Raw genomic sequence first — 25,240 nt, 5'->3', positions numbered from 1 at the left:
CATGCTGTAGCGTAAGTCGACTAAAGTTTGAAATGTGGACTAATATGCTTTACCTTAATGCTTCACTATGATAAATAAATATTGTAAGTTTAATTCTACATATAGGACCATGAAGTCACACTACTTGTAAAAAGTCCCAAACATGACCAAAACATACCATTTAAGTTTTTAATGATCCTTTAGTGGTTGATGAAGACTAAATTTAAATACTGGTAAATCCTTATTACTCACCACTTCATCATATTCTCATCAATGATTAACTTTGAAGAGAATTTCCAGAATTTATTATTTTCTATAATTCTCTAGCTGAATAAAATGTATTTGAAACCAAACAATCTTCATAAAATTTCTTACGCAATCAAATAAATGATTTTTGACAAATAAAAGAGTCAATTGAAGCTAGATCACCATGGAAAACCTGGAAGCGCCGGACGGCCGTTTCGTCCTAGTATGGGACTCCTCAGCAGTGAGCATCCATGATCCCGCCCCCCGCGAGATTCGAACCCAGGACCTATCAGTCTCGCGTGCAAGTGCTTAACCCCTAGACCACTGAGCCGACTGGCATTCAACGGTGTTAATGTCTAACTTCAACCAATCCACGAAGTTGCGCCACCGTACACCATTATCTTCAGTGAGCTGATATCTCACAACAGACCTGGTTGGACTCCACTGGTAACGGCTTCTCACTAAAACTCCAGGAGTATCTCTTGAAGTCAGTAACTAGTGAGCAGATTATTATTATCAGAAGGGGTTTGTGGAGATTTTAGAAATTTCACGGGTTGAAATCATGAGTCAATTGAGGCTAGACGGTGGCGCAACTTCGTGGATTGGTTGAAGTTAGACATTAACACCGTTGAATGCCAGTCGGCTCAGTGGTCTAGGGGTTAAGCACTTGCACGCGAGACTGATAGGTTCTGGGTTCGAATCTCGCGTGAGGCGGGATCATGGATGCACACTGCTGAGGAGTCCCACAGTAGGATGAAACAGTCATTCAATGCTTCCAAGTTCTCCATTGTGGTCTAGCTTCAATTGACTCATGATTTCAATCTGTGAAATTTCTAAAATCTCCACAAACCCCTTCTGAAAATAAAAGAGTCTTTAATACCTATATCCCTCTGTTAATGTTTACATCGAGACTTCAACCTCAAGTACAATTTCATTTCAAATATAAACGGTTTAGCCGCTCAGTCCAGATTACAACTAACTTGTTCAACAATCATGATGTTTGTATCATTATCGAGAAAGTTTACTTGGTATTATTTGCTTGTATATTCCAATTGTCGTGTATGACTGCAGTTGATTAATCTCTTGTGGCGAGATTATAGACGAGCTAGTCAGAAGCGTTTGAGGGGTTTCTGGGTCACAATGCCAATCTCAGTACCTAATGCTCATGTACGATCGGTTCACAGCGAATTTCAGAGAAAACGTGATAATTGACCGACTACAATAAATGGGATTACTAAAAAGTTCCTTTGTTTGTGATTAAGGTCATCAAATGACTTGTGGACCTTGTACAGACTACCGTAATAATATTATCTTTCCATTTAATATGTGTTGGAGGAAGAAGTCTGCCAGAATATGATTTTTTTCGCTCGATCCAGATTGAGACTAAAGCAAATTATGACAATTATGCGAACTGGATAATAAAAGCACCAGTAACACTGGCTGCTACCGGTTACTACAATATATACGGTTGATTAGAAAGCGTACAGATGGCTACATAGACCTGTTTATGTGCATCTTATCGTTATCCACAAGTGGCAATTTGTGGATCCATTTACCGGAGTGCACACAAAAAATACTGAAGTTATGTGGTCGAGGCTGGAAGTTTTTGAGGCTTTATCATAGCTCCAGAAGTCGACCATTATGGCGACATATGGATGATTCCCTTTACCATATGAATTACGATCTTAGAACCTCTGAACCTCTTTCTAACCTTGACAAGTTTTCGAACAATGTATAAGAAGTGTATCCACTTTAATTGTTTGCCGTTTTATAATATATTTTTCCTCTATACTAATTGTTCTCTGATTGGTTAATATTTCTCAAAGTCACCTAAGATTCGTTCAAATGTCGTCCATAAATTATATTTTAGCCTCTCTTATTGGCATATGTACATCTTGTGCAGTCTACCTTGATATTACCATAAGTCACAAGCTTTATAAATACAGATAGATGGTGACTATCACTGAAATCCAGAATGCGCGTTTCATTCTATTTGGAACACATCAGCTGGATATACTTGCATCCCAGCTTTGTCTTATTCTTATATTGATATCTGTGACTAGATTTCAGTCAATTCTTATTCGATATTAAATGAATCAAAGTAAAGAAAAAAGAATCTTAACTATTCGCTTATTTTATTTTAACAATAAAATACCTACACATAACTCACCTATCAAAACTGTCATGTATCTGTAAGAGAAAAAAACAGAAAAAGAGAAAAAAAGGGAAAAAAAGAAAAGAAAAAAGAAAAACAAATTGTAATTTCCCATCATGTTTAATGAGTTTTTTCATTGGCACAGTCGATAGTGTTGTATAATTAACATTATAACAGTGTACAAGGTATATGTATATCCAATAGGTCAACAATTTTTTGTTTGTTGTTTTCTTTGTCCAATAACTATAGCAACTAATCATTTATTCTATTAATTAATTTAAAGTAAAATGATCTACTATTCGATTATCAAGTTTAAAAGTCACTTTTTTTTAAAAAAAGATACTTCAAAATAGGAGGCAAATTAAATTAGGGATAAGATATTTGTTTGTGTATTTATAACATATCCGTTTTTCGGTATTCGTTAATAGGTATGGTATCCAATAGTTGCCATGGTTACTGTATATAAGAGTATAAATTTTATCTCTGGGACTTTTATTTTAAACTTTCATTTGGAATCATTTATTCATCAATTTAGGATGTGCTATAGGTGATATGTTCAAAGAAGGTATATTTAAATAGCTTGATATGATCAAAGACAAATCCCAAATGAAAAAATATACCCATGAATGTAATACTCATCCAAGAAATGAACGAAAAAATGGCTTGGAAATTCTAGATATTTTAGTGAAACTGTAATTTACGGATGACTTTTGACCGACGCTAAAGTGAGCATGAGAGTGTTCACCTGATAACTAGGATCAAATGAGGGTTATAAATTAGTGTGAGGAATTAGAATTATGATTTAAAGTTGATGGTTAGGGTTAAGAATTAGGTTTAGGGTTTTCATCACGAACTGATATCAGCTGTAATGCCAAAACTGTATTTAGTCAAATTAATGAGTGAGTTTAGAGTGAAAATCAAAGACCTGTTATTATTGCTATTAGCTTCATTCAATATTATATTTTTGGTATAAAATAGAATTCTCGGAACAAAGTATTTCAACAAGTTTCCATTTCTTATTTCTTAAATAATCCTGACGATAAATATTGAGTAATCGCCAGTCCGATGTTAACAACCTAATCAGTCGACATTCTTTTCGCTGCATATTGCCATCAACCACGATATCTCTGATTAGGCTTTTTATAAGTTGTCCAACGAAAGATTGTATACTTTTCAGAAACGTACCTGAATAGGTTATACGATGAATAGCCATAATGATTTAATAAAACAAACAAAATATAGGTAACTTGTCGAAATATCTAAATGGGAAGAACAAGTTGTTCAGATGTTCAAGCATGCCGCCATTGATGTTTTTATCTTCACCATAAAAATTTAATACCACTGCTAACCACTATCTACCTTTGCTTAAAAATGTTTCAGTAGTCTAGATACTTTAAATTTGATTCAAGCATAGTTTCATGTAAGCTTCAATACAATCATCAAGTACAGTTTTGATAATATGAAACAATTAACAACCTAATATTTTCTTAATATAATAAAGCTCCTAACTTTACATCTAATATAACCGTGATTTTGTGTTTACAAGTCTACAAGAGTTATTTTGAAATACTCATAATCTTTATTAGATAAGTCAGTCAGTCAGTTAGCTACAACGTAGAACCAGGCATATATATGCATCGGTCCAAATTGACATACCTCTTTGGCATAACAAGATGAATACTGGATTCATAGAAGTAATTAATTTAGTGATGGTAATATATAAAAGAAAGATTGGATGTAAGGGTATAGTACAGGAAGAAAGAATTAGTTCGTAGAAAGAAAGATATGAAGAAATTTTAATCTCACGGTTTGAGAGAAGAGAGAGAGTGTATACACCTACGCCATTGTGACCGATTCTGAGCCATGTCTTTATTAGATACTGGAATAAGGTCTTGTCAACTAAAATTAATGAACTCAACGGTAAAATCCAGTTTGAAATCCTCATTCGTCAGATAAATAACCTTGATTTATACTACGTTTTTACTTCAGCAAACTGATCAGACTTAACGCTCTGCATTTGATATGTATTCCTATTTAATTATCATTTATTCTTTGAATAGTTGACTTAAAAGACTAGTTATTATGGCTTTATGTTGAGGTCGATTTTTACCGTGTTATCGACCGATTCGGTGACACGGTTACACGTAGTGGACGACCTAGTGCCCTGATTGGCCCTGCTTCGCTGTCTGTCCTAGCCCAGTCAGTTGAGTCCAGAACACAAGCCACAGTCTCGGAGATATGAATCATTATATTCCAAACATACTTTGTTTATATACCAATCAAGCACACCACATCGTACCATAAAATAGAAAACAACATTTTGTACAATATTCAACAAGTGAACAGATATCGATCAATAGAAAATGTCCATTTAAAGTCCAAGGACACCATTGGACTTAACGTGATAATTATTGGTCTATTCCTCCGCATCCACAACACTAGTAAATCTTAGAGATTTTCTTTTCATTGTAAACCGATATCAATTCATGTGATAGCCAATACATAACTTTGGGATCATACGTATAAATTCCCAACTTGTATAGATGATGACCAAATTCAGAGTGAGATATTTATCTTACTTACTTGTTTATGCCTGTTAATTTTCGTGAAGGAGTATGGGATACCCACCAGCATTCATTATAGAACTCTGGCCTGAATAATCTTTTCCAGTTGTTACACATTCTTTCCATATCTGCTTCTAATTCCTGAAGCAATGTGTTCCTTCGTCTTCCTCTTTTCTTTTCCCTTAGTGCTTGCTTTATGATGAAGTCTAATGATTTACGAAATGCATATCCTATCATTAGTGATATTTGATAGTGATAGTACTCTATCCAAAATCAATTGTAGACTTTTGTGGAACTATAGAACTGAATAAGAAATCTGAAGGTTCTAGATTTGAACTTTTGTGAACATGAACTATTCAAGAGTAAGACATTTGAGAGTATCAACTATCTAGTTTAGTCTTTCTTTTCAATGGCTTTGTATTTGTTCTTGATCAATCCTATCTTTGATTTTCTTTATTCAATGACATAACAGCTAATTTCAAATATCGCAATAGTTTTTCACTGTTACGAATAACTTTTGTAAATTTATTACGTAATTTTAATGTTCTGTCAAATTTCTTTAAACATTACTGGGATATATTCCAAATGTAACTAGCAGTAGAATCTATGACGGATGTTTTTTTTCTTGTATAAGACTTGTCAGCTGAATATAACCGCTTTACAGTGTTAAAGTTCATAATCAGATTAAAGTCATGTACCAATCTTTCATTAAGCATTAAACTATTATTTACTGAACTGTTATTAACGTGTTTCAAAGAGTGTGAAGTTATATTAATAGGGTTTATAAGTTCTCATTGTTTATGCTAACAACTAAAGTTGATCAATTATAAGCAAAGATGGTTAGTGGCTAGCAGTGGAATCCAGGACGCGCGACACTTCATCCTATTTGGGAAACGTCAACTGAATGTACCTGCGTCTCACAGTTGATGTTCACTCTGGGACTCGAACCTAGTACCATTCACTCTAAACACCACCACATTATCCATTTAGCTACTGAGTCCTGATAGCCACTTGTTTGTGCAATGGGGTGAAGTTTAATTCACTTGGTATTGTCCCAGAGTGAACATCAACTCTGAGATTCAGGTACATCCAGCTGACGAGTCCCAAACAGGACGAAACGCGCGTCCTGGATTCCACTGCTAGCCACTATCCGTCTTTGCTTACAAATAGCTTATGAATTAAGGTAATATCGAGGCATACGCACAGTATGCACATATGCCAATAAGAGACTGATTAATTTCAGTCCTAAAAACATCAATGGGAAGATTCAAGTAAAAATAATACCAAGCGAATTATAGTTGATCAGTTTATGTTGAAATACTTGAAACCAAAATGGATCATCTCAAAAGTGAATCGAGTTATCAATCAAATGTAAAACATAAGAACATATTACTTTTGAATACAGAGTTTAAGCTTTATTTCACTGATAGGAAAATGAGTTAGAAACATAGAAACTTTGATAGATTCAGATCAATTCTACAGAGAACTCGAAATCTAACTTTATATAATTTATATAATTAATATCTTATATTGTTTTCTTTATACACATAAAGCATCACAATGAAATATTTTATCTCAGATGTGTAGAAAGGAAATGATAACAGGAACAATGAACATTTGTTTCCCAGTACAAGATGACATATAAATAGGCTTATAAAGTCACATTCCAAAATGATCTCTAACTATTTTCTAGAAAAGTATTCGGTCTTTTTTAACATATAACTAAATGATCAGTATGGAGTTGTGAAGACTATTACGTTTTTGATAATAATTACCATGTACCAACTGGTGACTAGCTTCGTGAGATAATTCTCGGAGTTCTAGTGAGAAACCGTGACCAGTGCAGCTAATCCGTGTCCTGTAGAGACAGGTATCTACCTCAGTACAATGGAAGATGGTCGCGCAATTATGTGGATTGGTTGGGGTTAAACGTAAACACCATTATATGGCGGTTGGCTCAGTGCTCTACAGGTTAAGCGTTCGCGTGCGAAACCGAATGTCCTGGGTTTGAATCCCACGAGCGGGATCGTGGATATGCACCGCTGAGGAGTTCCACAATAGGACGAGATGGCTATCCAGTGCTTTCAGGTTTTCAATGGTGATTTAATATCAATCGGAGAATGAATAGGAGAAAGTGTACCATTATTTCTTCAATATGATTCAATGTTCAATTAGTAAATATATATTTGATTACAGTACAAAGATTTTCTATACAAATTACATACTTATGATAAAATTCCTGTTTTATAACCATTCAACTTGTGGACATTACAGAAATATGTGTGGGGAAGCTTTTAAACAATAATTAATGATCATTTGCATTCATCTGTCAATATCTGCAATCAGTCTTGTATATCTGTTTTTATTTCTGAATCCAACTGATATATAGATTTTGGCAGTAATTATCTCTCCCTTCATCAAAGGATTATAGGGGAAGAAAGATATACAAATTATCTTGATGGATTCACAATAACCTGTAAAGATTTTGTGAAAGCGAATCAATACATGTGGTTGACAGTTATAATTAGTTAATTGGTACAAATCTATAGTTAGATTTAGAACGACTAGAGATGTTGTCATTAGGTTGAAATAATATGATAGTCGCGTGGACCTCAATCAGTAGTCTACATCTGCCAACATGACTCAAATCAGAAGTTAGTGACTTCAAGGGCTGATGCCACTTTTTGGTTTGGCCTCCCCTAACATTCTTCCAGCCATTCCCAACACCAGTCAGCATTGAGCGTCGTGTTAATTGGTGTTCAGGCATACGTAACACGTGGCCCAACCACCACAGTCAATGTATATTCACAACCTTACCAACTGATTCACCATCATTCCCTAATACCCTGTGTCTAACCTCACTATTACTTACCCGGTAATCCCAACAAATGCGAGAAATATTTCTAATACATCTGTGGTCAAATACTAGTAGCTTACGAGTATCTTCTACTCTTAATGTCCACATTTCGCAGCCGTGAAGTAGAACAGAACGGACTGCCGCGCAGTATACTCGTTCCATAACTGATAGGAGGATATCTCGCCTTCACCATAGGTGACGTAAGCTGGCAAAAGCCAGACGAGCTTTTTGAATCTCTGCTGAGATCTTGTCAGACACCAACACATTGAGGCTAATCAGATTTCCAAAACAAGTGAAATTGTCGGCGCGTTCGACTACTACTGTTCGAGTAAAGAGTATTCAGAACGTTTATGTACTTCTGAAGCACGCCTTTCAATAACAGACACTGTCACAAAACCTTTCGATCTACAGAGTAAAATGCTACTTTTAAGTCAAGAAAGATTATCATTGTCAGACACCGATATTCGTGCTTGTGTTCTAAAATCTGATGAACATTGAACATGTGGTATTGCAACCACGACCAGGTCTAAAGCCAGCCTGATTTCCATGTGTTTTCAGTTTGAGATCCTTTGTTCGAACATTATTACTATGTTTCCATTGCTATTTGTAAGGAGCACTGAAATTATTAGCAAACACAGTGAAAAATTGTGAGAATATCTAGAAAAAGACGGAAACATTGAAAATATATTTCTTTTCAATTGGTTCCATAATCATGGCTTGGCATTAATCTATATGTTGAATAACCTAGTCTAGTGAAGGACATATATAGTTAGTTAAATAATTAACTTCTTATCAAACTTCATCAGTTCTTTGAAACAAGAATATTATTCATTCTATAATGACATATTTCAGCTTATTTAATCATCATCAGTCATGGATGTGCACTGCTGAGAAGTTCCACGATAGGATGAAATGGCCATCCAGTGCTTCCAGGTTTTTTATAGAGGTCTAGCTTCAATTGACTCATGCTCTCAACTGTTAAAATCAAATATACATAGGGAGTCGGGGACGGTCCAGTAATTTTGATTCTCTGATCTATTATCTAAATAATCCACAACAGACTGAATGTTAGAAAATCATATATTAATATGATTTAAGTGAAAGATGAACTACACAATAAGACAACTGAACAATCTCACTAATGAAGATTCTCAAGAATAATTCAAACAATAGAAATGAAGATAGAGGAATTACATTGATAAGTTTGATATATTCTAATAATATGATGGATCTCCTAGGAATTTCGTAAAAGTATATTTTGTGATCTAAATTTGTGTATATTATTACACATTTTCTTATTGATATTTAAGACTACAGTGGATCAGTCTCTTTTGTCTATATGCGTATTCTGTAAGGATTGTCTCGATATTGTCTTAAGTTAAAAGCATTGTAAGTAGAGATAGATGGTGATTAGTTGTAGAATCTAGAACTTGCATTTCTTTCTATTTAGGAATCGCCAGCTGGATGTACGTTCATGTCAGAGTTGATTTTTACTCTAGGATTTGGCTTCGAAACATCAACTCTTAGATTCAGGTACATTCAGATGATGATGAAACGCAGACTGTGAACTCCACAGCTTGCTGAATATACATATTTTATAAATAGTCAAGTCATGTTGTTTATTTAAATAAGAATGATATTTTCTATGACATAATTCAGTAAACATAAAAGCTGTATGGGTAAATAGATCATGAGTTCAGTTTCATGTGAGGTCATGGATGTATACAATTGAAATGTCTTCGATTAGATCAGAAACAGTTACCCAGTACGTTTTTTATATTAAAGATAAGTGATTATTATTAAGGAAAAGCACATTCCGTCCAGGACTCGCTAATTAAATATATCTGCAACCCAATGTTGACATTCAAACTGAAACCTTTCTCTCCAAGTGTCAGAACATTATTTATTGAGTTATAAAGTTCAAATGTCCACAGCTTTGTATAATGCGTGTAGATTTTCTTTTTTGGGGTTTGTGTTTTTCCATTATTAATGTTAAAACTACAAATGGTCAATGTCTATTGGCATATGTTTATTCTAAGCCAATTATCTCTACATTTCTTTTAAAGCTAAAAGTTTTCACGCTATTTATATAATGGTTAACAGTGGAATGCTCATGATGTATATTTGTCATTAGAGAAATATTACCCCAAATATTGCCCCAAAATGCCCTGGTATGGCTGAGAGTGGAGAGAGTCCGTTCTCCCTCTCCAAATGCTCTCACATGGCCACGCGTATACAGTCCTTAACAAGGAAGTCCTACTTACTGTATTCTCGTGGCATTACTGTTGTTTATGAAAGTGGGAGGATGAAAAGCGAATGTCAGGCGATTTAACCGGGTTCGTGGACACGGAGAGTCCACTTGGGAGAGTTGGAAAACCTTGATTACAAACCAATGATGCATATGGGCTCCAGGATCCTGAAGGAACAAATGGCATATGAAAAAATCGTTGGTCACCAGCTACCATGAAACTACATCTCCTGATATTGCTACATTGTCTTTTGGATCAGATCTTCACGTTGAAGGCTAAGGGTGTGACCCCTAAGAAGACCACCTGCTTCGGTCTGAGAACCCGTGCTATATAACAGCTTATACACAAATGAAGTGAGTTGTGTGGCGCATACGTATTCGTTGACCTCTTGTACCAATATTTATGTATTCAAATAAATCAATAAATAATACAAATAATTATTCAGTACCATCTAGGTTTTTCAATAGTTCTCATAATGACGTCAATTCGAGATGAAAATTACCTGTCTGATTAGATTCTTTAAAAAAAACTCGACATACAAAAGATTGAAGCAGATCCGTTTGCACAAAATCGTTTTACTTTTTTCCAATTTCATTCGTGTTAATATAGGGATTTTACGTTCGACTTGACAACTTATTCAGATCACCATTTCCAAATTGTTTTAATCAATATGACACACATAATTTTGTGCTGGATACAAATTGGGTAAATAAACATATGACAGTAATAATGTACCATATTTAAACAATCACAAAGACTCACATAATGTATATATATATATATATATATATATAGTTATGAATATAATTTCTTATATACTTAGAAAGTATATTATCAACCATCAGTTAACAGAGATCGGAACCTGTTGGTTTTCATTTGATCCCATACATTATTTTCTTAGAGTTTTTAAAGTTAAACACTGGATTAGAATGAAATTATATCAATCAATAAATAACTTCATGGTTAGATCAGAACAAAACATATGGATTCATTCCAAGCTATCTGGTTGTAAACTCGGCCGTTGTTGTTACCTTGAAGTGGTGGTCGGGCTTGCCAATAGTGATGATCCAGTAGAGCTCTACTAGCTGGAATAATCGTTTCTCAAGGTCCTACCATGCCAGACAGGTCGGTTGAAGAACGGTAAGACTAAAAGCAGCAAACCCAAGGTCCGAAGGCGAAGTCGTGCTGCTGGCTGTACATAGATGTGACTGCATTTAGGTATTTCTTTCAGACAACCAGCATAACAACAATGCTGCCTTCCCACAAGGAGGGGTGGGGTTAGAAAAGGTCGACACTAAAAAAATGTACATCTCGCCATATCCCACAGATATCCGTCTCCGGCGGGAAGGTTCCAATAAGTACGAAGCTAACACGAAAATTACTCATAAAAAGGTCGTGTGTGACCGACCTCAAGCAGTCGCCCCTCGGGCACTACGGTCACGCTCTCAGGTCACTAAGACCACCTACAACCCAATTTCCTTTTCATGTACCTCCAGAAGAACCCTTCCACGGTGTGAGCAACCGGGAAGTGATGACCACTCTCGTACCTCTAACAGCACTCAAGACCACTGTATTCATCTGGTTGGAAAGCTGTATTAAGCTAGATTCATTAAAGAATACAGTGTTTAAGGCTAGTATTATACCGTCATAGTTTTTAGTTGCGATCAGTTTGGCTATATTCCAATTATATCAAATATAAAAAGGATGACAGTAAATGCATTTAATGTATTAGAGTTTCAGGAGATTCTAAATCAACTATCAGAATGATATGATACTTGATTAATGCTAATTAGTGTCTTTAAGTGGAACATGATTTACGGCGACAATCATGATAAGAATAGACACATGCTAAATAATACGAAGTTACCGTTTTTGTTCTGAGACATGGTGATCAAAGGATTATAATCAGCATTGAAAACCCATTAAGTTTGAAGCGTGCTAACTCCACATTCGTAAGGTCATCGTTTTATTCTATATACTGGACTTTGAGCAAACACTCCTGAAATTTATCAAACCAAGAAGAAGTAGTTGCTTTGTTCTTTCTTATTTGCAGAGATTCCTCAGTTGATTACAATCCAGTAAAAGATTTTACTTTGAAGGATTTTCTACAGATTGTTTTAATTTGCAGATGGTATACGTCATTAACTGACATCGGTTGAAGTACGATAGGAAATCTAGAAACAGTGGACATTTATTTCATTTTAGTATTAAATTCCTCATCACTATGATTCCACAATCTCACCAGAAATCGACCTGAATAATTGGTTGTGAGCACTTAACCATTGGGTTTCCATGCAATGACGAAAATCCGAAATTTCAATCACTGTAATATAGTGTGACGATTATATAATACCATTTGTAAGGGTTGTTTCAATCCATACATGTCTGCATTACACGAGTCACGAATTGTCACTACGATATAACAAGCTCTTGAATAAATTTCTTCAAAATGGGTTCCTAAACTTATTAAAGGGAGTTATAATTAATAAAGTTCAGTCATGTCTGAGGTGATAAAAAATAATCTTCAATGGTATCATATTATTAAATAATATAAAATTACTTTTTTTCTGGTTAGCGTTTTTTCAGCGAGTTAATTTTCTACGGGATGTAGTCGCTAACCCTATTACCAACCCTCCTCCTTTATCCGGGCTTGGGGCCGGCATTAGCTTCAGAGGAGCTCCAGGTGGAGTTCTATTGCATGGGGCGGAAAAACGGAGAACTACAAAAACCATCATCTAGAAGATTCAAGTGTTTATTAACAGTTAGCCAGAAACTATCATCAACAACCTACTGTGAGAGAGAACAAACCACATCCCAACGGAGGAAGAATTCTAGAAGAGGCACTAGAAATGGATAGGACACATATTGAGGAAAGCATCCAATTACGTCACAGCGCAAGCCCTCACATGGAATCGTCAAGGCCAAAGGAGAAGAGGAAGACAAAATAAAACATTACACCGAGAAATGGAGACAAACATGAGAAGAATGAATAACGATTGGATAGAACTAAAAAGCAAGGCCTAGGACAGTGTGAGTTGTAGAATTCTATTCGATGACCTATGCTCCACTAAGAGTAACAGGCATAATTAAATAAGTATTTATTACAAAAAGTTGATTGAAGTTGAAAATCTATTAGTTCCAGTAGTTGAACACTTACAACAAAACCTGAATATCCTAACTTCAATCCCTATTTAAGACTATGATTGAAGACTTCTGAGTAGTTCAATACTAGACCAGAAAAATTTATTATTATTATTATTATTATTATTATTATTATTAGTAGTAGTAGTAGTAGTAGTAGTAGTAGTATTAGCAGTAGTAGTAGTAGTAGTAGTAGTAGTAGTAGTAGTAGTAGTAGTAGTAGTAGTAGTAGTAGTAGTAGTAGTAGTAGTAGTATTCTACATAGAAAGGAAACAAGACAAAAACAAACAAACAAACCCACTCAATCATATGATTTTCCAATTAACTGATTTATGATTTTATTGTGTGTAGAAAACAAAAACCAAGAAAAAAACAAAAAAAACAAAAAAAATAATAATCTAATGGAAAAAAGAAATGTTCCAACATTGTTTGTTTCTCTTGGTTTTTCTCATCTATTTTGGAATATTGAAGAAAAAAAATTTTTTGTTTTACTATTGTAACAAAATATCACTTTGAATAATTACGCAAAACTATGTGCAAAATGGATATGCGTGTATGTAAGTGTATGTGTGTGTGTGTGAGTGAGTGTGTGTATGCGCGTGGGTGTGCGTGTATATTTATTCGTTTATATAGTATATTCTTTAATGAGAAATAAAAATAGACTTTCTAGTTGATGAATTAATATTTAATGAACAATTAATGAAGAGATGGAATATTCTAAGAAGTTGTTTACTTGAAGATTAGATGTTCTATAACATTGATAAATCTATCCATCTATAATTAAATTGAATCTACGATATTTAGAACAGAAATATTGGGCTGGATGAAGAAAGAAAAAACATAATTAGAAATGTTTAATAGTTGAATTTATGAGTTGATTAAAGCTAGACCACCATGGAAAACAATGGAAGCACTGGAAGGCCGTTTCATCTTGTTGTGGGACTCTTTAACAATGTGCATCCACTGAACTTCTAGACCAATGAACCGACCGGCATCCAACGGTGTTAATGTTTAACTTCAACTAATCCACGAAATTGAATGACACATCCACCATTGTCTCCAGTGAGTTCCTATCTCCCATGAGACCAAGTTGAACTCCATTGGTCACAGCTCCTCAATAGAATTCCAGGAAATACGTCTTGGAGACCGTCACTAGCGAGCATATAATGAATGTAATCAGAGAGGGGTTTTGTGGATAGTATAATAAATTTTAATAGATGGATTCATTAGTCAATTGAAGCTAGACCACCATACTAGTCCCATACTAGAATGAAATAACCGTCCATTAATTCCAGGTTTTCCATGATGGTCTAGCATTAATTGACTCATGAATTCAACTACTGAAAATTACTAATAATATTTACAAAACCCCTTTTTGATTACAATTAGAAGCAATTTACTCAAATGGTGACTATTAACTCCCCTCTTGAAAATAGTTTTCACAGAATTCAATTGTAAACTTCATGATTTATGATGTTGATTACACTCTACTTACTTGTGGCAATGTAAAATAATAAACGTTGCATTACTTAATAAGGTTCTCTCCTTAAGTTGCAAATATATATAGATTTTCTTTGTTCAGACTACGTAGTTAGGTTGTATCATAATGAACATTGATCTAGCGTAACGGTTTTACAGACTAGTTATTTGAATAGTTTTTGATTTCCAAAAATGATTCACCTATGGATCGCAATTTCTTTGTGTTTTCGTAGTATTTCGTGATGAAATCAATGTTTAACTGAATTCGAACTAGGAGACTAGGTGATTAAAGTTTGGGTATTTATTAGTTCATAGTAAAGGAAGAAAAAAGTCAAAGATCTTCATTGGATATTTCATACAAATAGAAGAATAATATAACTTATTTCCCAAATAAAGATATATGTTTACCATTCTAATTCATTTGATACTGCTTCGTAATTCAAATCAATGTTGATATTGTAGGGTATGGAATTAGTTATGCTTTTAGTGTGAGTGATTATATATATATAGCCGTATATATGCATACCCTACCAGAAGTGAGAAGACATATATGGGCAACAATCGAGATGGTGTACAACAGTAATGACGAGTACTAATAAAGGTTATTTTTTAAAAGAGCAGACAGTAAAATGTGATTTGATTGAGATTTGATTCTTATTTATAGTTGCAAACTTTTTTTAAATCACAACTTAAAATGTCGTAATGTAATTTGCTCGGATTTTTAAAGTTAGACAGATATCAATTTCATCAGAATGGGGGTTTGTGGGGATTGTAGTAATTTTAATATTTGAATTCATAAATCGATTTGAACTAGACCACCAGTGAAAACCTGGAAGCACTGGAAAGTCGTTTCGTTTTATTATGGAGCTCCTAAGTCGTGCGCATCCACGATCTCGCACGCAGCTCAGTGGTATGGGAAGTTAAGCGTTCTAGCGCGAGACCGAAAGTCCTAGGTTCTATTCCTGTGTGTAGGATCGTGGATACACACTGTTGGAGAGCCCGATACCAGGACGAAATGGCCTTTCAATGCTTCCAGGTTTTCAACGATGTTCCAACATTAATCAGTTCATAATCTGAATCAGAAACTTAATAATTTTTACAACCCCATACTGATAATAAACTTTAAACCTGGGTATATGTTTTGTTAACGTATAACTACCACACTTATTTCATATTCTGTCATACCATTAATTAAATTTTATTTTTTATATGGTTATAAAAATTCTAATGAAATGGATTTATTTGTTTGTTAGAATACATAAATACTGGTACAAAGGGGCACCAGATACATATTCTCCACACAAGTCACATGATTTGCATGTGGGATGTGATACTGTCCGAGTGCCCAAACTGAATCAAGTGGTTTTCTTAGGAGGCCACACCTGAAGCCTTCAAAGTAAAGGTCTGATCTAAAAGGCAGTGGAGCAATATCAGGAGATGTAGTCTCATGGTAGCTGGTGACTAACAATCGGTTCATATGCCATTTGTTCCTTCAGGATCCTGGAGCCCTTATGCATCATTGGTTTGAAATCAGTGTTTTTCAACTCTCCTAGGTGGACTCTCGGTGTCCACAAACCCGGAGTATGCGCCTGACATTCGCTTTTTATCCTCCCGATTTCGTAAGCAACACTCGTGTCACGAGAAGACAGAGAGTAGGACTTCCCTGGCAGAAGCTATATACACGTGGCCATGTGAGAGCATTGGGAGAGGGAGAGCGGACTCTTCCCACTCTCAGCCGTACCAGGGCATTTGGGAGCTCTGTGGAAATGAATGTGATATTTCAGTATAGTTTATGTGTAGCAAGCAGTAAATCTTCAGGACGAGTGTTTCATTCTAACTAAACTTGTCAGCTGGATGTTCCTGGATCTTTATTTATTGAACATTAAGTTTTATATTAAGATAATGAAAATTTTTTAGCTTAGATAAAATTCAGTTTAATTGCAAAGCTCTTGTTATTGTTCAAAACACAATATGATTAGCTTCTATTTAATATAGAAGTAAGTCTTTTAATTACCACACAAGTTTTAACTCAATTTGTTCTGATAACCTTAATTGTAATTGATTGGATTTCTAGGTCTTGTTGTTTCTATTTGCTTTCCAATTTAAATGATTGTCTTGATTAATTCATTTTTGACTATATAGTTGATTGATTTTCTTCAAATGGGTTAACCTAATGGATCCATATAGATATATCTGTTTTGATGGTGTTTTGTTCTCTGAGCTGAATGGTTTGGTCGTGAAACTTTCATCGATCTTCTGAACGACACCGTCAGTACAAACTTCAGGATATAATCTATTGATTTCGGATTGATTTGTTTTGTATATTTCTAGAAGTTTACTAACGCTCAGAAAGCCTCATGCGTCTAGAATTTCAAAGATTTATAAATGGACTTCATTGTTTGTCATTGACTACTTGAAATGACTTCAGTGACCCTAACATCGTATCCTCTTAATCTTAGCTTATTTTCATGTGTTTAAAGTTGAAGAGAGAGTGTGTGTGTGTGTATCTTCGTTTTTCTGAATAGAATATTTCTCTCATTTTATTCTTTTTTTGTTAAACGGTATTCTCCATGTTTCCGTTTCCTTTTTGTGTCTTTCGATTTGTAACATCAATATGAAATGCCCCCAAATGCTCTTACATGGCCACGCGTATACGCCCACTAACAAAAATGACAAACCCACTTCCTTCTTACACCGGGGGTTATGTTTACGAAATTGGGAGGATGAAAAGCGAATCTCTGGAGATTTATCCGGGTTTGTGGACACGGAGAGTCCACCTAGGAGAGTGGAAAAACACTGATTTCAAACCAATGATGCATAAGGGCTCCAGGATCCTGAAGGAACAAATGACATATGAACCGATTGTTAGTCACCAGCTACCATGAGACTACATCTCCTGATATTGCTCCACTGCCTTTTGGATCAGACCTTTACCTTGAAGGCTTCAGGTGTGGACTCCTAAGAAAACCACTTGATTCAGTTTGGGCACTCGGACAGTATCACATCCCACATGCAAATCATGTGACTTGTGTGGAGCATATGTATCTGGTATTAGATGATGGTTGGAGGTAGTCGACAGGAAACCTAGGATCCGGGTTTCGTACTACTTGGCACTCATCAGCAAGGTGTACCTGTAACCTCCAACCACCATGTAATCTCAATATATAGTGCCCACAGTGTCGAGTCACCTAGACTGGTGGCCACATTGCAACATGATCGATAGCATTCGATCTGCACTAATAAGGACTAGACACATATGACATTGATCGTCACTCAGTGATCAATCAATTGTCATATGTATCTGGTGCCCCTTTGTACCAATATTTATGTATTCAAATAATAATAATCATAATAAATATGAAATAATTTGATATGTTTGTTATGAATTTAATTGTAATTTAAGTTCATATGCTAATTATAGTTAATCATCCTTTGAATAAATGTAATAATTTATTCTTGATTTGTAATTAATGTAGATAATCATCTTATAAATGAGTTAATCACTAACCAATAATACTTGATACCGATCATTAATTAGATAATTGAATGACATTATGCATACTGTAATTTGTAACAAGTTATAGATTATGGATAAGTGAGGTATGTCAACCATTTAGAGCTTCCTAGTGTTCACTCTTTCTTCACTTAGGGTTGATTCTTCATCACTGATTACTTTTAAGTAGTATACAAATAGTAGTTAATAAACAAATAAATATATATCATTACTGTCGAATTAACAAAAGTATGATGAATATCTTCCCATAATAAAGGGATCGCCGTTTGAAAACGTTGGCTCTAAATCAATACGGTCCATCTTGATCTAGTGATTTCAAATTACTGGGAGCAAGGAAAATATTGAGTTAACATGACTAAAAATACTCAAAAAATGTCTTAGTGTGATCAGCCTCAAGTAGATTTCTTCAAGAGCATTACCAATCAGGTCTTCTTTTCAGGTACCTCAACAAGAATAGTCCTTCTACGGTGTGAACAACCAGGAAGTGATAACCTTCCACACAATCTATCAGCACTCAAGTACACTTTGTTCATAAATGAAAGACTTAATGATAATCACCATCTGGTGTTTCATCAGGTTACTGATATTTCTTGAAATATTCACAAGTAAAAAATTATTATTCAACAAATTCAAATAACGAATGGGTGCGCCAAGCAGTCATACATTAAAACTAGACTGAGATTTTTGTTCATATAGAAAAACAAATTAACTATTGCGATTACTCATTTTTAACTGAAAAATGTCTGTAAATCAGTTACTTCCTTCTATGTTTAAATGAAACAGCATCAAATTTACTTCGTTCGTATGTTAATTAGATGACAGTAGATGGTGAAAAACCCTGTAATTAAGTTTCTCTCTACTTGACACTTAGCAGTAAGTCGTATCGACAATCTTGAGGGAATAAATTCTCGACAAACAATTTAAATTAGGAACACAATCTCAGATATGATCATTGAACTATTCTCGTTATGATTGAAGTCCTACAGAACTGCGATATAAATATTGATTGATTTGACAAAATTTTAACGGTTTGAAATTTGTTCGATTTATCCTTATCCTCTTTCTAACTTTTTAATAACCTAGTTCCTAAAGTCCAATGGAGAGTATATTTCGAAGTCAATTAAAACAATGGCTTTTCGACTCGAATACAAATTTCTAATTCATATTATACACCACTCAGTTGATGGCTCAGCTTAAAATCGTTCAGTAACCGAAAATATATTCTAATAACATTCTGACCATTAATTTATATTCGGAACTTCAGAAACTGGTAAAAAAAATTACCCTTAAAATATAGAACACTTAACTATAAGCAAAGGTGATAGTAGATAGCAACGAGATCCAGGACACCCGTTTCGTCCTATACGAGACTTAGCTGGATGTACCCGCATCTCAGAGTTGATGTTCACTCTGGAACTCGAACCCAGCACCATTCACTTTAAACGTCATCGCGTTATCCACTTAGTTACTGAGTCCTGATAGCCATTTGCTTGTGCAATAGAGTAAAGTTTAAATTCATTTGGTATTGTTTAATTGAATCTTTCTACTGATACAGTTCTGAACATCAATTTGAAAGATTAAAGAAAAAATAATACCAAGTGAATTTAAATCTTATAATTATGTATGATTTTTTTTTCAAAAAATTACGGTACACATTGATTTTTAACGTCTGATTATTGTCCAAGTTTTTGCAATACAATAAACTGCCAAGATGATAGTGTCTTTCTCGTTCTCTTTCTCCTTCCCCCTCCCTCCCTCTCTCTCTCTCTCTATATATATATATATATATATATAATTCCGCGCGCAATTTTTTTCATTTGAGTTTCACTGTTTGTTGTTTTTTACTCAAGGGAAATATTCACTTTTATTCTGGTTAGTAATTTACCCATGTCTTTCAAGTGACCTTGACAATAATGAAATTAATTATTAATAATATTATTACATTTGATTACATAAATTAATCTTTTATTTATAATAATAATAATAATATCAGAAGAGGGGTTTTGTGGAGATTGTAGTAATTTCAATAGTTGAGATTATGAGTTAATTGAAACTAGACCACCATAGAAAACCTGGAAACACTAGATGGCTATTTCGTCCTGTTGTGGGACTCGTCACCAGTGCACATCCATGATCTTACCTCCCGAGATTCGAACCCAAGACCTATCAGTCATTTAGAAAACAAACATAAACAAACAAACTTCATTCTTATTCTTATTTATACAAATAGATGAATGAAATCATTCAATATTAGTTCGTTTTATTTTAGTTTTTCCATTGTGAATCACGAAACTGTGTAATTTTTTTGTTTGTTTGTTTGGTTTTTTTTTCAAAGGAATTCGAATTATTTATCTATTTAAAAATTAAAAAAAAAATAAAAAAAGGAAAGAATGAATGAATGAAACAAAGCATGACTTAATTAAGATGTAATTACTATTTTTCTTTTTTTTTCTATTTTTTTGTAATTTATACATATCTCTATAGGATATAACAAGTTTCCTGTAGGGATCAACTTCCTTATTGTCAATAATCAATATTATATGGTAGGTTATAAGAATGTATCTATGGAATAGTTGATGAGGTTTCGAGAGAAAAAAATATATTAATCATATACTATCAATAAAACAAACTAATTGTATAATGAGAAATACTCAATTTGTATTTGAATTTATATGTCGTAATGTCAATTAATACAAAGATAAATATTCAAGGGAAAAGAACGAATTAATATTACACTACCATTGAAAACCTGGAAGCACTGGACGGCCATTCTGTCCTATTGTGGGAGTCCTCAGCAGTGCGCATTCACGATCCCGTGCTTGCAAGATTCGAACCTAGGATTTTCAGTCTCAAGCGCGAACGCTTAACCTCTAGACCAACAGCCGTCCACTGATTCTAGGTTTTCAACGGTGGTTTAACATCACTCAGTTCATGATCTCAATGGAAAAAAAACGTAATAATCTCCACAACCCTATATGGAAAAAAACTATTAGATTTAAATAAATGGTAATTCTATATTATTAATAAAATAAACAAATAGATAAATAGCTTCTTTGATTTCAGTAAACAATTAGAAATGTTCCTTATAATGACCTTTAGAATGGAAATCCAAATGAGAAAATAAAAGGAATTCAGTGGTCTAGAGGTTAAGTGTTCATGCGCAAGACCAATAGGCTCTGTGCTCGAATTTCTCGGGGCGGGATCGTGGATGCGCATTGCTGAGGAGTTTCGAAATTGGATGAAACGGCCGTCCAGTGCTTTCAGGTTTTTCATGGTGGTCTAGCTTTAATTAACTCATGATCTCAACTGTTAAATTGTTATAATATCCACAAAAACCTCTTACTGATATTAATCAGCATATGCTCACTAGTGACTGGTTTCAAGAAGTATTTCTTGGATTTTTAGTGAGAAGCAGTAACCAGTGGAATTCAACTGGGTCTGTTATGAGATAGTAACTTACTGATGACAATGGTGGACTTGTCGCTTAATCTCTTGGATTAGTTGAAAATAGACATTAACACCACTGGATACCAGCTCAGTAGTCTAAAGTTTGCGCATTGGCGCGCGAGATCTAAAGGTCCTGGGTTCGAATCCCGCGAGGCGGGATTGTGGATGCGCACATCTGAGGCGTCCCACAAAGGGATGAAACGGCCGTCTGGTGTTTCCAGGTTTCTTATGGTGATCCAGCTTCAAATGACTCATGATCTCAACTATTAACTTTAGAAAACATGGATTAAGTAACTTTTGCTTTAGGAAGGATTATAATGTCCTTGATATTGGGTTTCGTGAGTTACATGTTCTAGGTCAATTTTAAGGATAACTTCTGTGAGAACAGATGATTACGACATATTAATAATTGTTTAAAACGCTGGAATCCAATTTGTAGTTCGACTTACTGAGAAATATATTCATCACTGTAATAATATTTGATTTGTATTAATATAGAGATTAAGGTTATTGCATTACGAATTGTCGTCACATGACTAGTCCACATATATCATAGGGTTGGAATGTACTCTAGCGAAAAGAATGCTAAACATGTATCAGTAATATTGGTAATTCTATTAATTATCATTATTATTACTAATATTAGAGAGAACACAGGCGGAGTCAACCAAATGTATCTTAACACAACGTTACAGAATCACTCAGTAAAATCTGAGAACCATAAAGTGAATACTCCATCTGCAAAATGCCAATCACTTGTCTCAAACGTGATTTTTCCTTCGTTTCCACATCAGTAATTCTCTGTTCTCGTTCTCTTCGATTTTCTTAACCTTCTGCCGTCAGGCATTCCACCTTCTATTGATGATATATACTACTTATATCTGTCGACATCAGTAGCACACACCACAATAGTGGCAGACAAGTTGCACTTGGACAGTTTAATTAGTATTTTGAAAATCACATTATTCATCGGGACAATTTAATAACAGATTACTTAGGTGTCATCACTGGTAACTGTATCTATCCGATCATGATGAAATTTTTCTTCATAACCAAATATAACTTGGAAACGGAATACCTTTTCAGTATAGGGGATGGTTTAAGGAATGCCTCCAACTAGACAATCAATGAAAAAGTAGGAAGTACTGAACAACAGTCTCATTCTTGTATAGGACTTCTCAGCGTTGTACATTAGCAATTCCCCCAAGGGATATAACGTATGATCAATTCGAACCTAGTGCAAAGTTTAGTCCGCTTAAGGAAATAAACTCGCATCATTCAGCTCCACTGCACAAGGCTTTGTTACTAAGCTGCTGTATTCAAAACATATCTCCTACACGACTGAGGTATGTGTGTTGACTGATCGTTGAGTAGTGATCATTGATATGTTTTTCTAGCTGTTTTTAGTATTGACTGCAAAACTTAGTGACTTAGTTTCGTATACTTCGCTAATGAATGTTAACTAGCATAAAATCTTGTGTTTCCTACGAACTACATCCAAAAACTTAACATTTCACCCTAATGCTTGCAAAGTGGCTACTTTACTGTAACTTGACTGATCGAATACAGTCATAACTTAGGGACTAGACACGACGTTGTTGGTCACTATTTAATGTACAAATTCATATCTTAAAAGTTACCATTTTTTAATTAACTCTATGCAATCCATTTGGCAGTTGAATGATCATGAATGACTGCTACATAATAGTCAATCTATTATAAACTTATTCATTTTGATATTTCAATATTTCATAGTTTGCTCTAGATTGTACAGAAAATTCAATCGCATTGTTGTTAATTTGTGTTTATTTCTTTATTTAGTAAGTTTTCTTTTAAACATACAGCTTTTCATTGATAAACCAATGTTTATTATCACTTTTTTTGATTGAGATCATGAACTGATTGATGTTAGTCCTATTGTGGGACTCTTCAGAAGTGTACATCCACGATTCTAACCCAAGACCTTTGATCTCACGTGCAAACGCTTAACCCCTAGACCATTGAGTCAACCGGTATCCAACAGTGTTAATGTTTAACCTCAATCAATCCCCGAAATCGCGCAATCATCTTCTATTGTACTGAGGTAAATACCTGTTTCTACCTGATACGGATTAGCTCCACTGGTCACGGTTTCTCCGAGAATTCTCTCACAAAGCTAGTTACTAATGAATGATTGAATGATAGTGAAGTAGACAAAAAGAAATTCATTATATAAAATTATTATTTATTATGTTTTGTAAGATATCTTATTTTGAAATCAGTGAAAATTTACATACAATAATGAATTACATTACAGTAAACATGTTTGTTTGTTTTTTGATGAAGTGAATAAACAATTGTAAAGACTAAACTATGACGATAAAATATAGTAACCCTAACATTATAGATACAAAGAGAAAGAAACAGAAGTAAATAGTCAATTGTTTTAATATTGAAGGAATTGATTGTGAAACATTATTTTGCTTTTCTGGTTAGGTTGTAAGTATGGTATTAGATGGTGGTTGGAGGTAGTCAACAGGAAACCCTGGACCCGGGTTTCGTGCTACTTGGCACTCGTCAGCAAGATGTACCTGTAATCTTGAGGGAACTGGTGCTCCCTAGACAAGCATGAGATTGATCACCACCCAATGATCAATCAATTGTGATTACATCTCAGTCCTACAGGAGGTTAGTCACGGCTCGGATAGCTCAGTGGTAACGTCTTTGACTGTGAAGCTGGGTGACACGAGATCGAATCCGCCAGGGAGCACCAGTTCCCTCAACATTACAGGTACATCTTGCTGACGAGTGCCAAGTAGCACGAAACCCGAGTCCAGGGTTTCCTGTTGACTACCTCCAACCACCATCTAATCTCATTACATAGTACCCGCAGTATCAAGTCACCTAGACTGGTGGCCACATTGCAACATGATCGATAGCATTCGATCTGCACTAATAAGGACTAGACAAGCATGAGATTGATCACCACCCAGTGATCAATCAATTGTGTAAGTATGGTACTTTGTCTAAATCACATCACTATTTGATTATATGATTTCAGTTCAATAAGATATATGAACTATCAGAATGAGTTGTGGAGATTATTGAATTTCATAGAAATTATTAATGGACAACTACTGAAAACCTTGAAGTAGTAAATGGGTGTTTCTTTCTAGTAAGAGACTATTATAAACAGTGAGTATCCACTATCCAAACACTGGAAGTTCAACCCAAACTTTTCGGTTTGATGCACAAACGTTTAATCTGTAAGCTAATAAACTGACATCATGCGGTGTTAATGTCTAATTTTAGTCTATTCACTATATTGAACAACTCTCGTTAATTGCCTGTAATAGGTAACATGATTGAACTTCACGTATCACAGCTTCTTACTAGAACTCCAAATGTTTCATCTTGAAGCTAATTACAATTAAAGACATGATTATAATTAGAAGGATAAAAGGATATTTGTGGAATTAGTAAAAAAAATTACAGAAGTTAACACTGATTGATGAATATCTATTGAATAATGTTTACTACTAAAAGTAATATCATTTCAAGTAGCTGATAATCTTATAATTTTGATCTTATAATAATCAGATTATCTAATTTGGTTTCATTAAGTGTATA

This window comes from Schistosoma haematobium, chromosome 3 (assembly GCF_000699445.3).
Source record: "Schistosoma haematobium chromosome 3, whole genome shotgun sequence".
In the NCBI taxonomy this organism is placed as follows: Eukaryota; Metazoa; Platyhelminthes; class Trematoda; order Strigeidida; family Schistosomatidae; genus Schistosoma; species Schistosoma haematobium.
The sequence above is the reverse complement of the archived record's forward strand: the minus strand, read 5'-3'. Positions refer to the sequence as shown.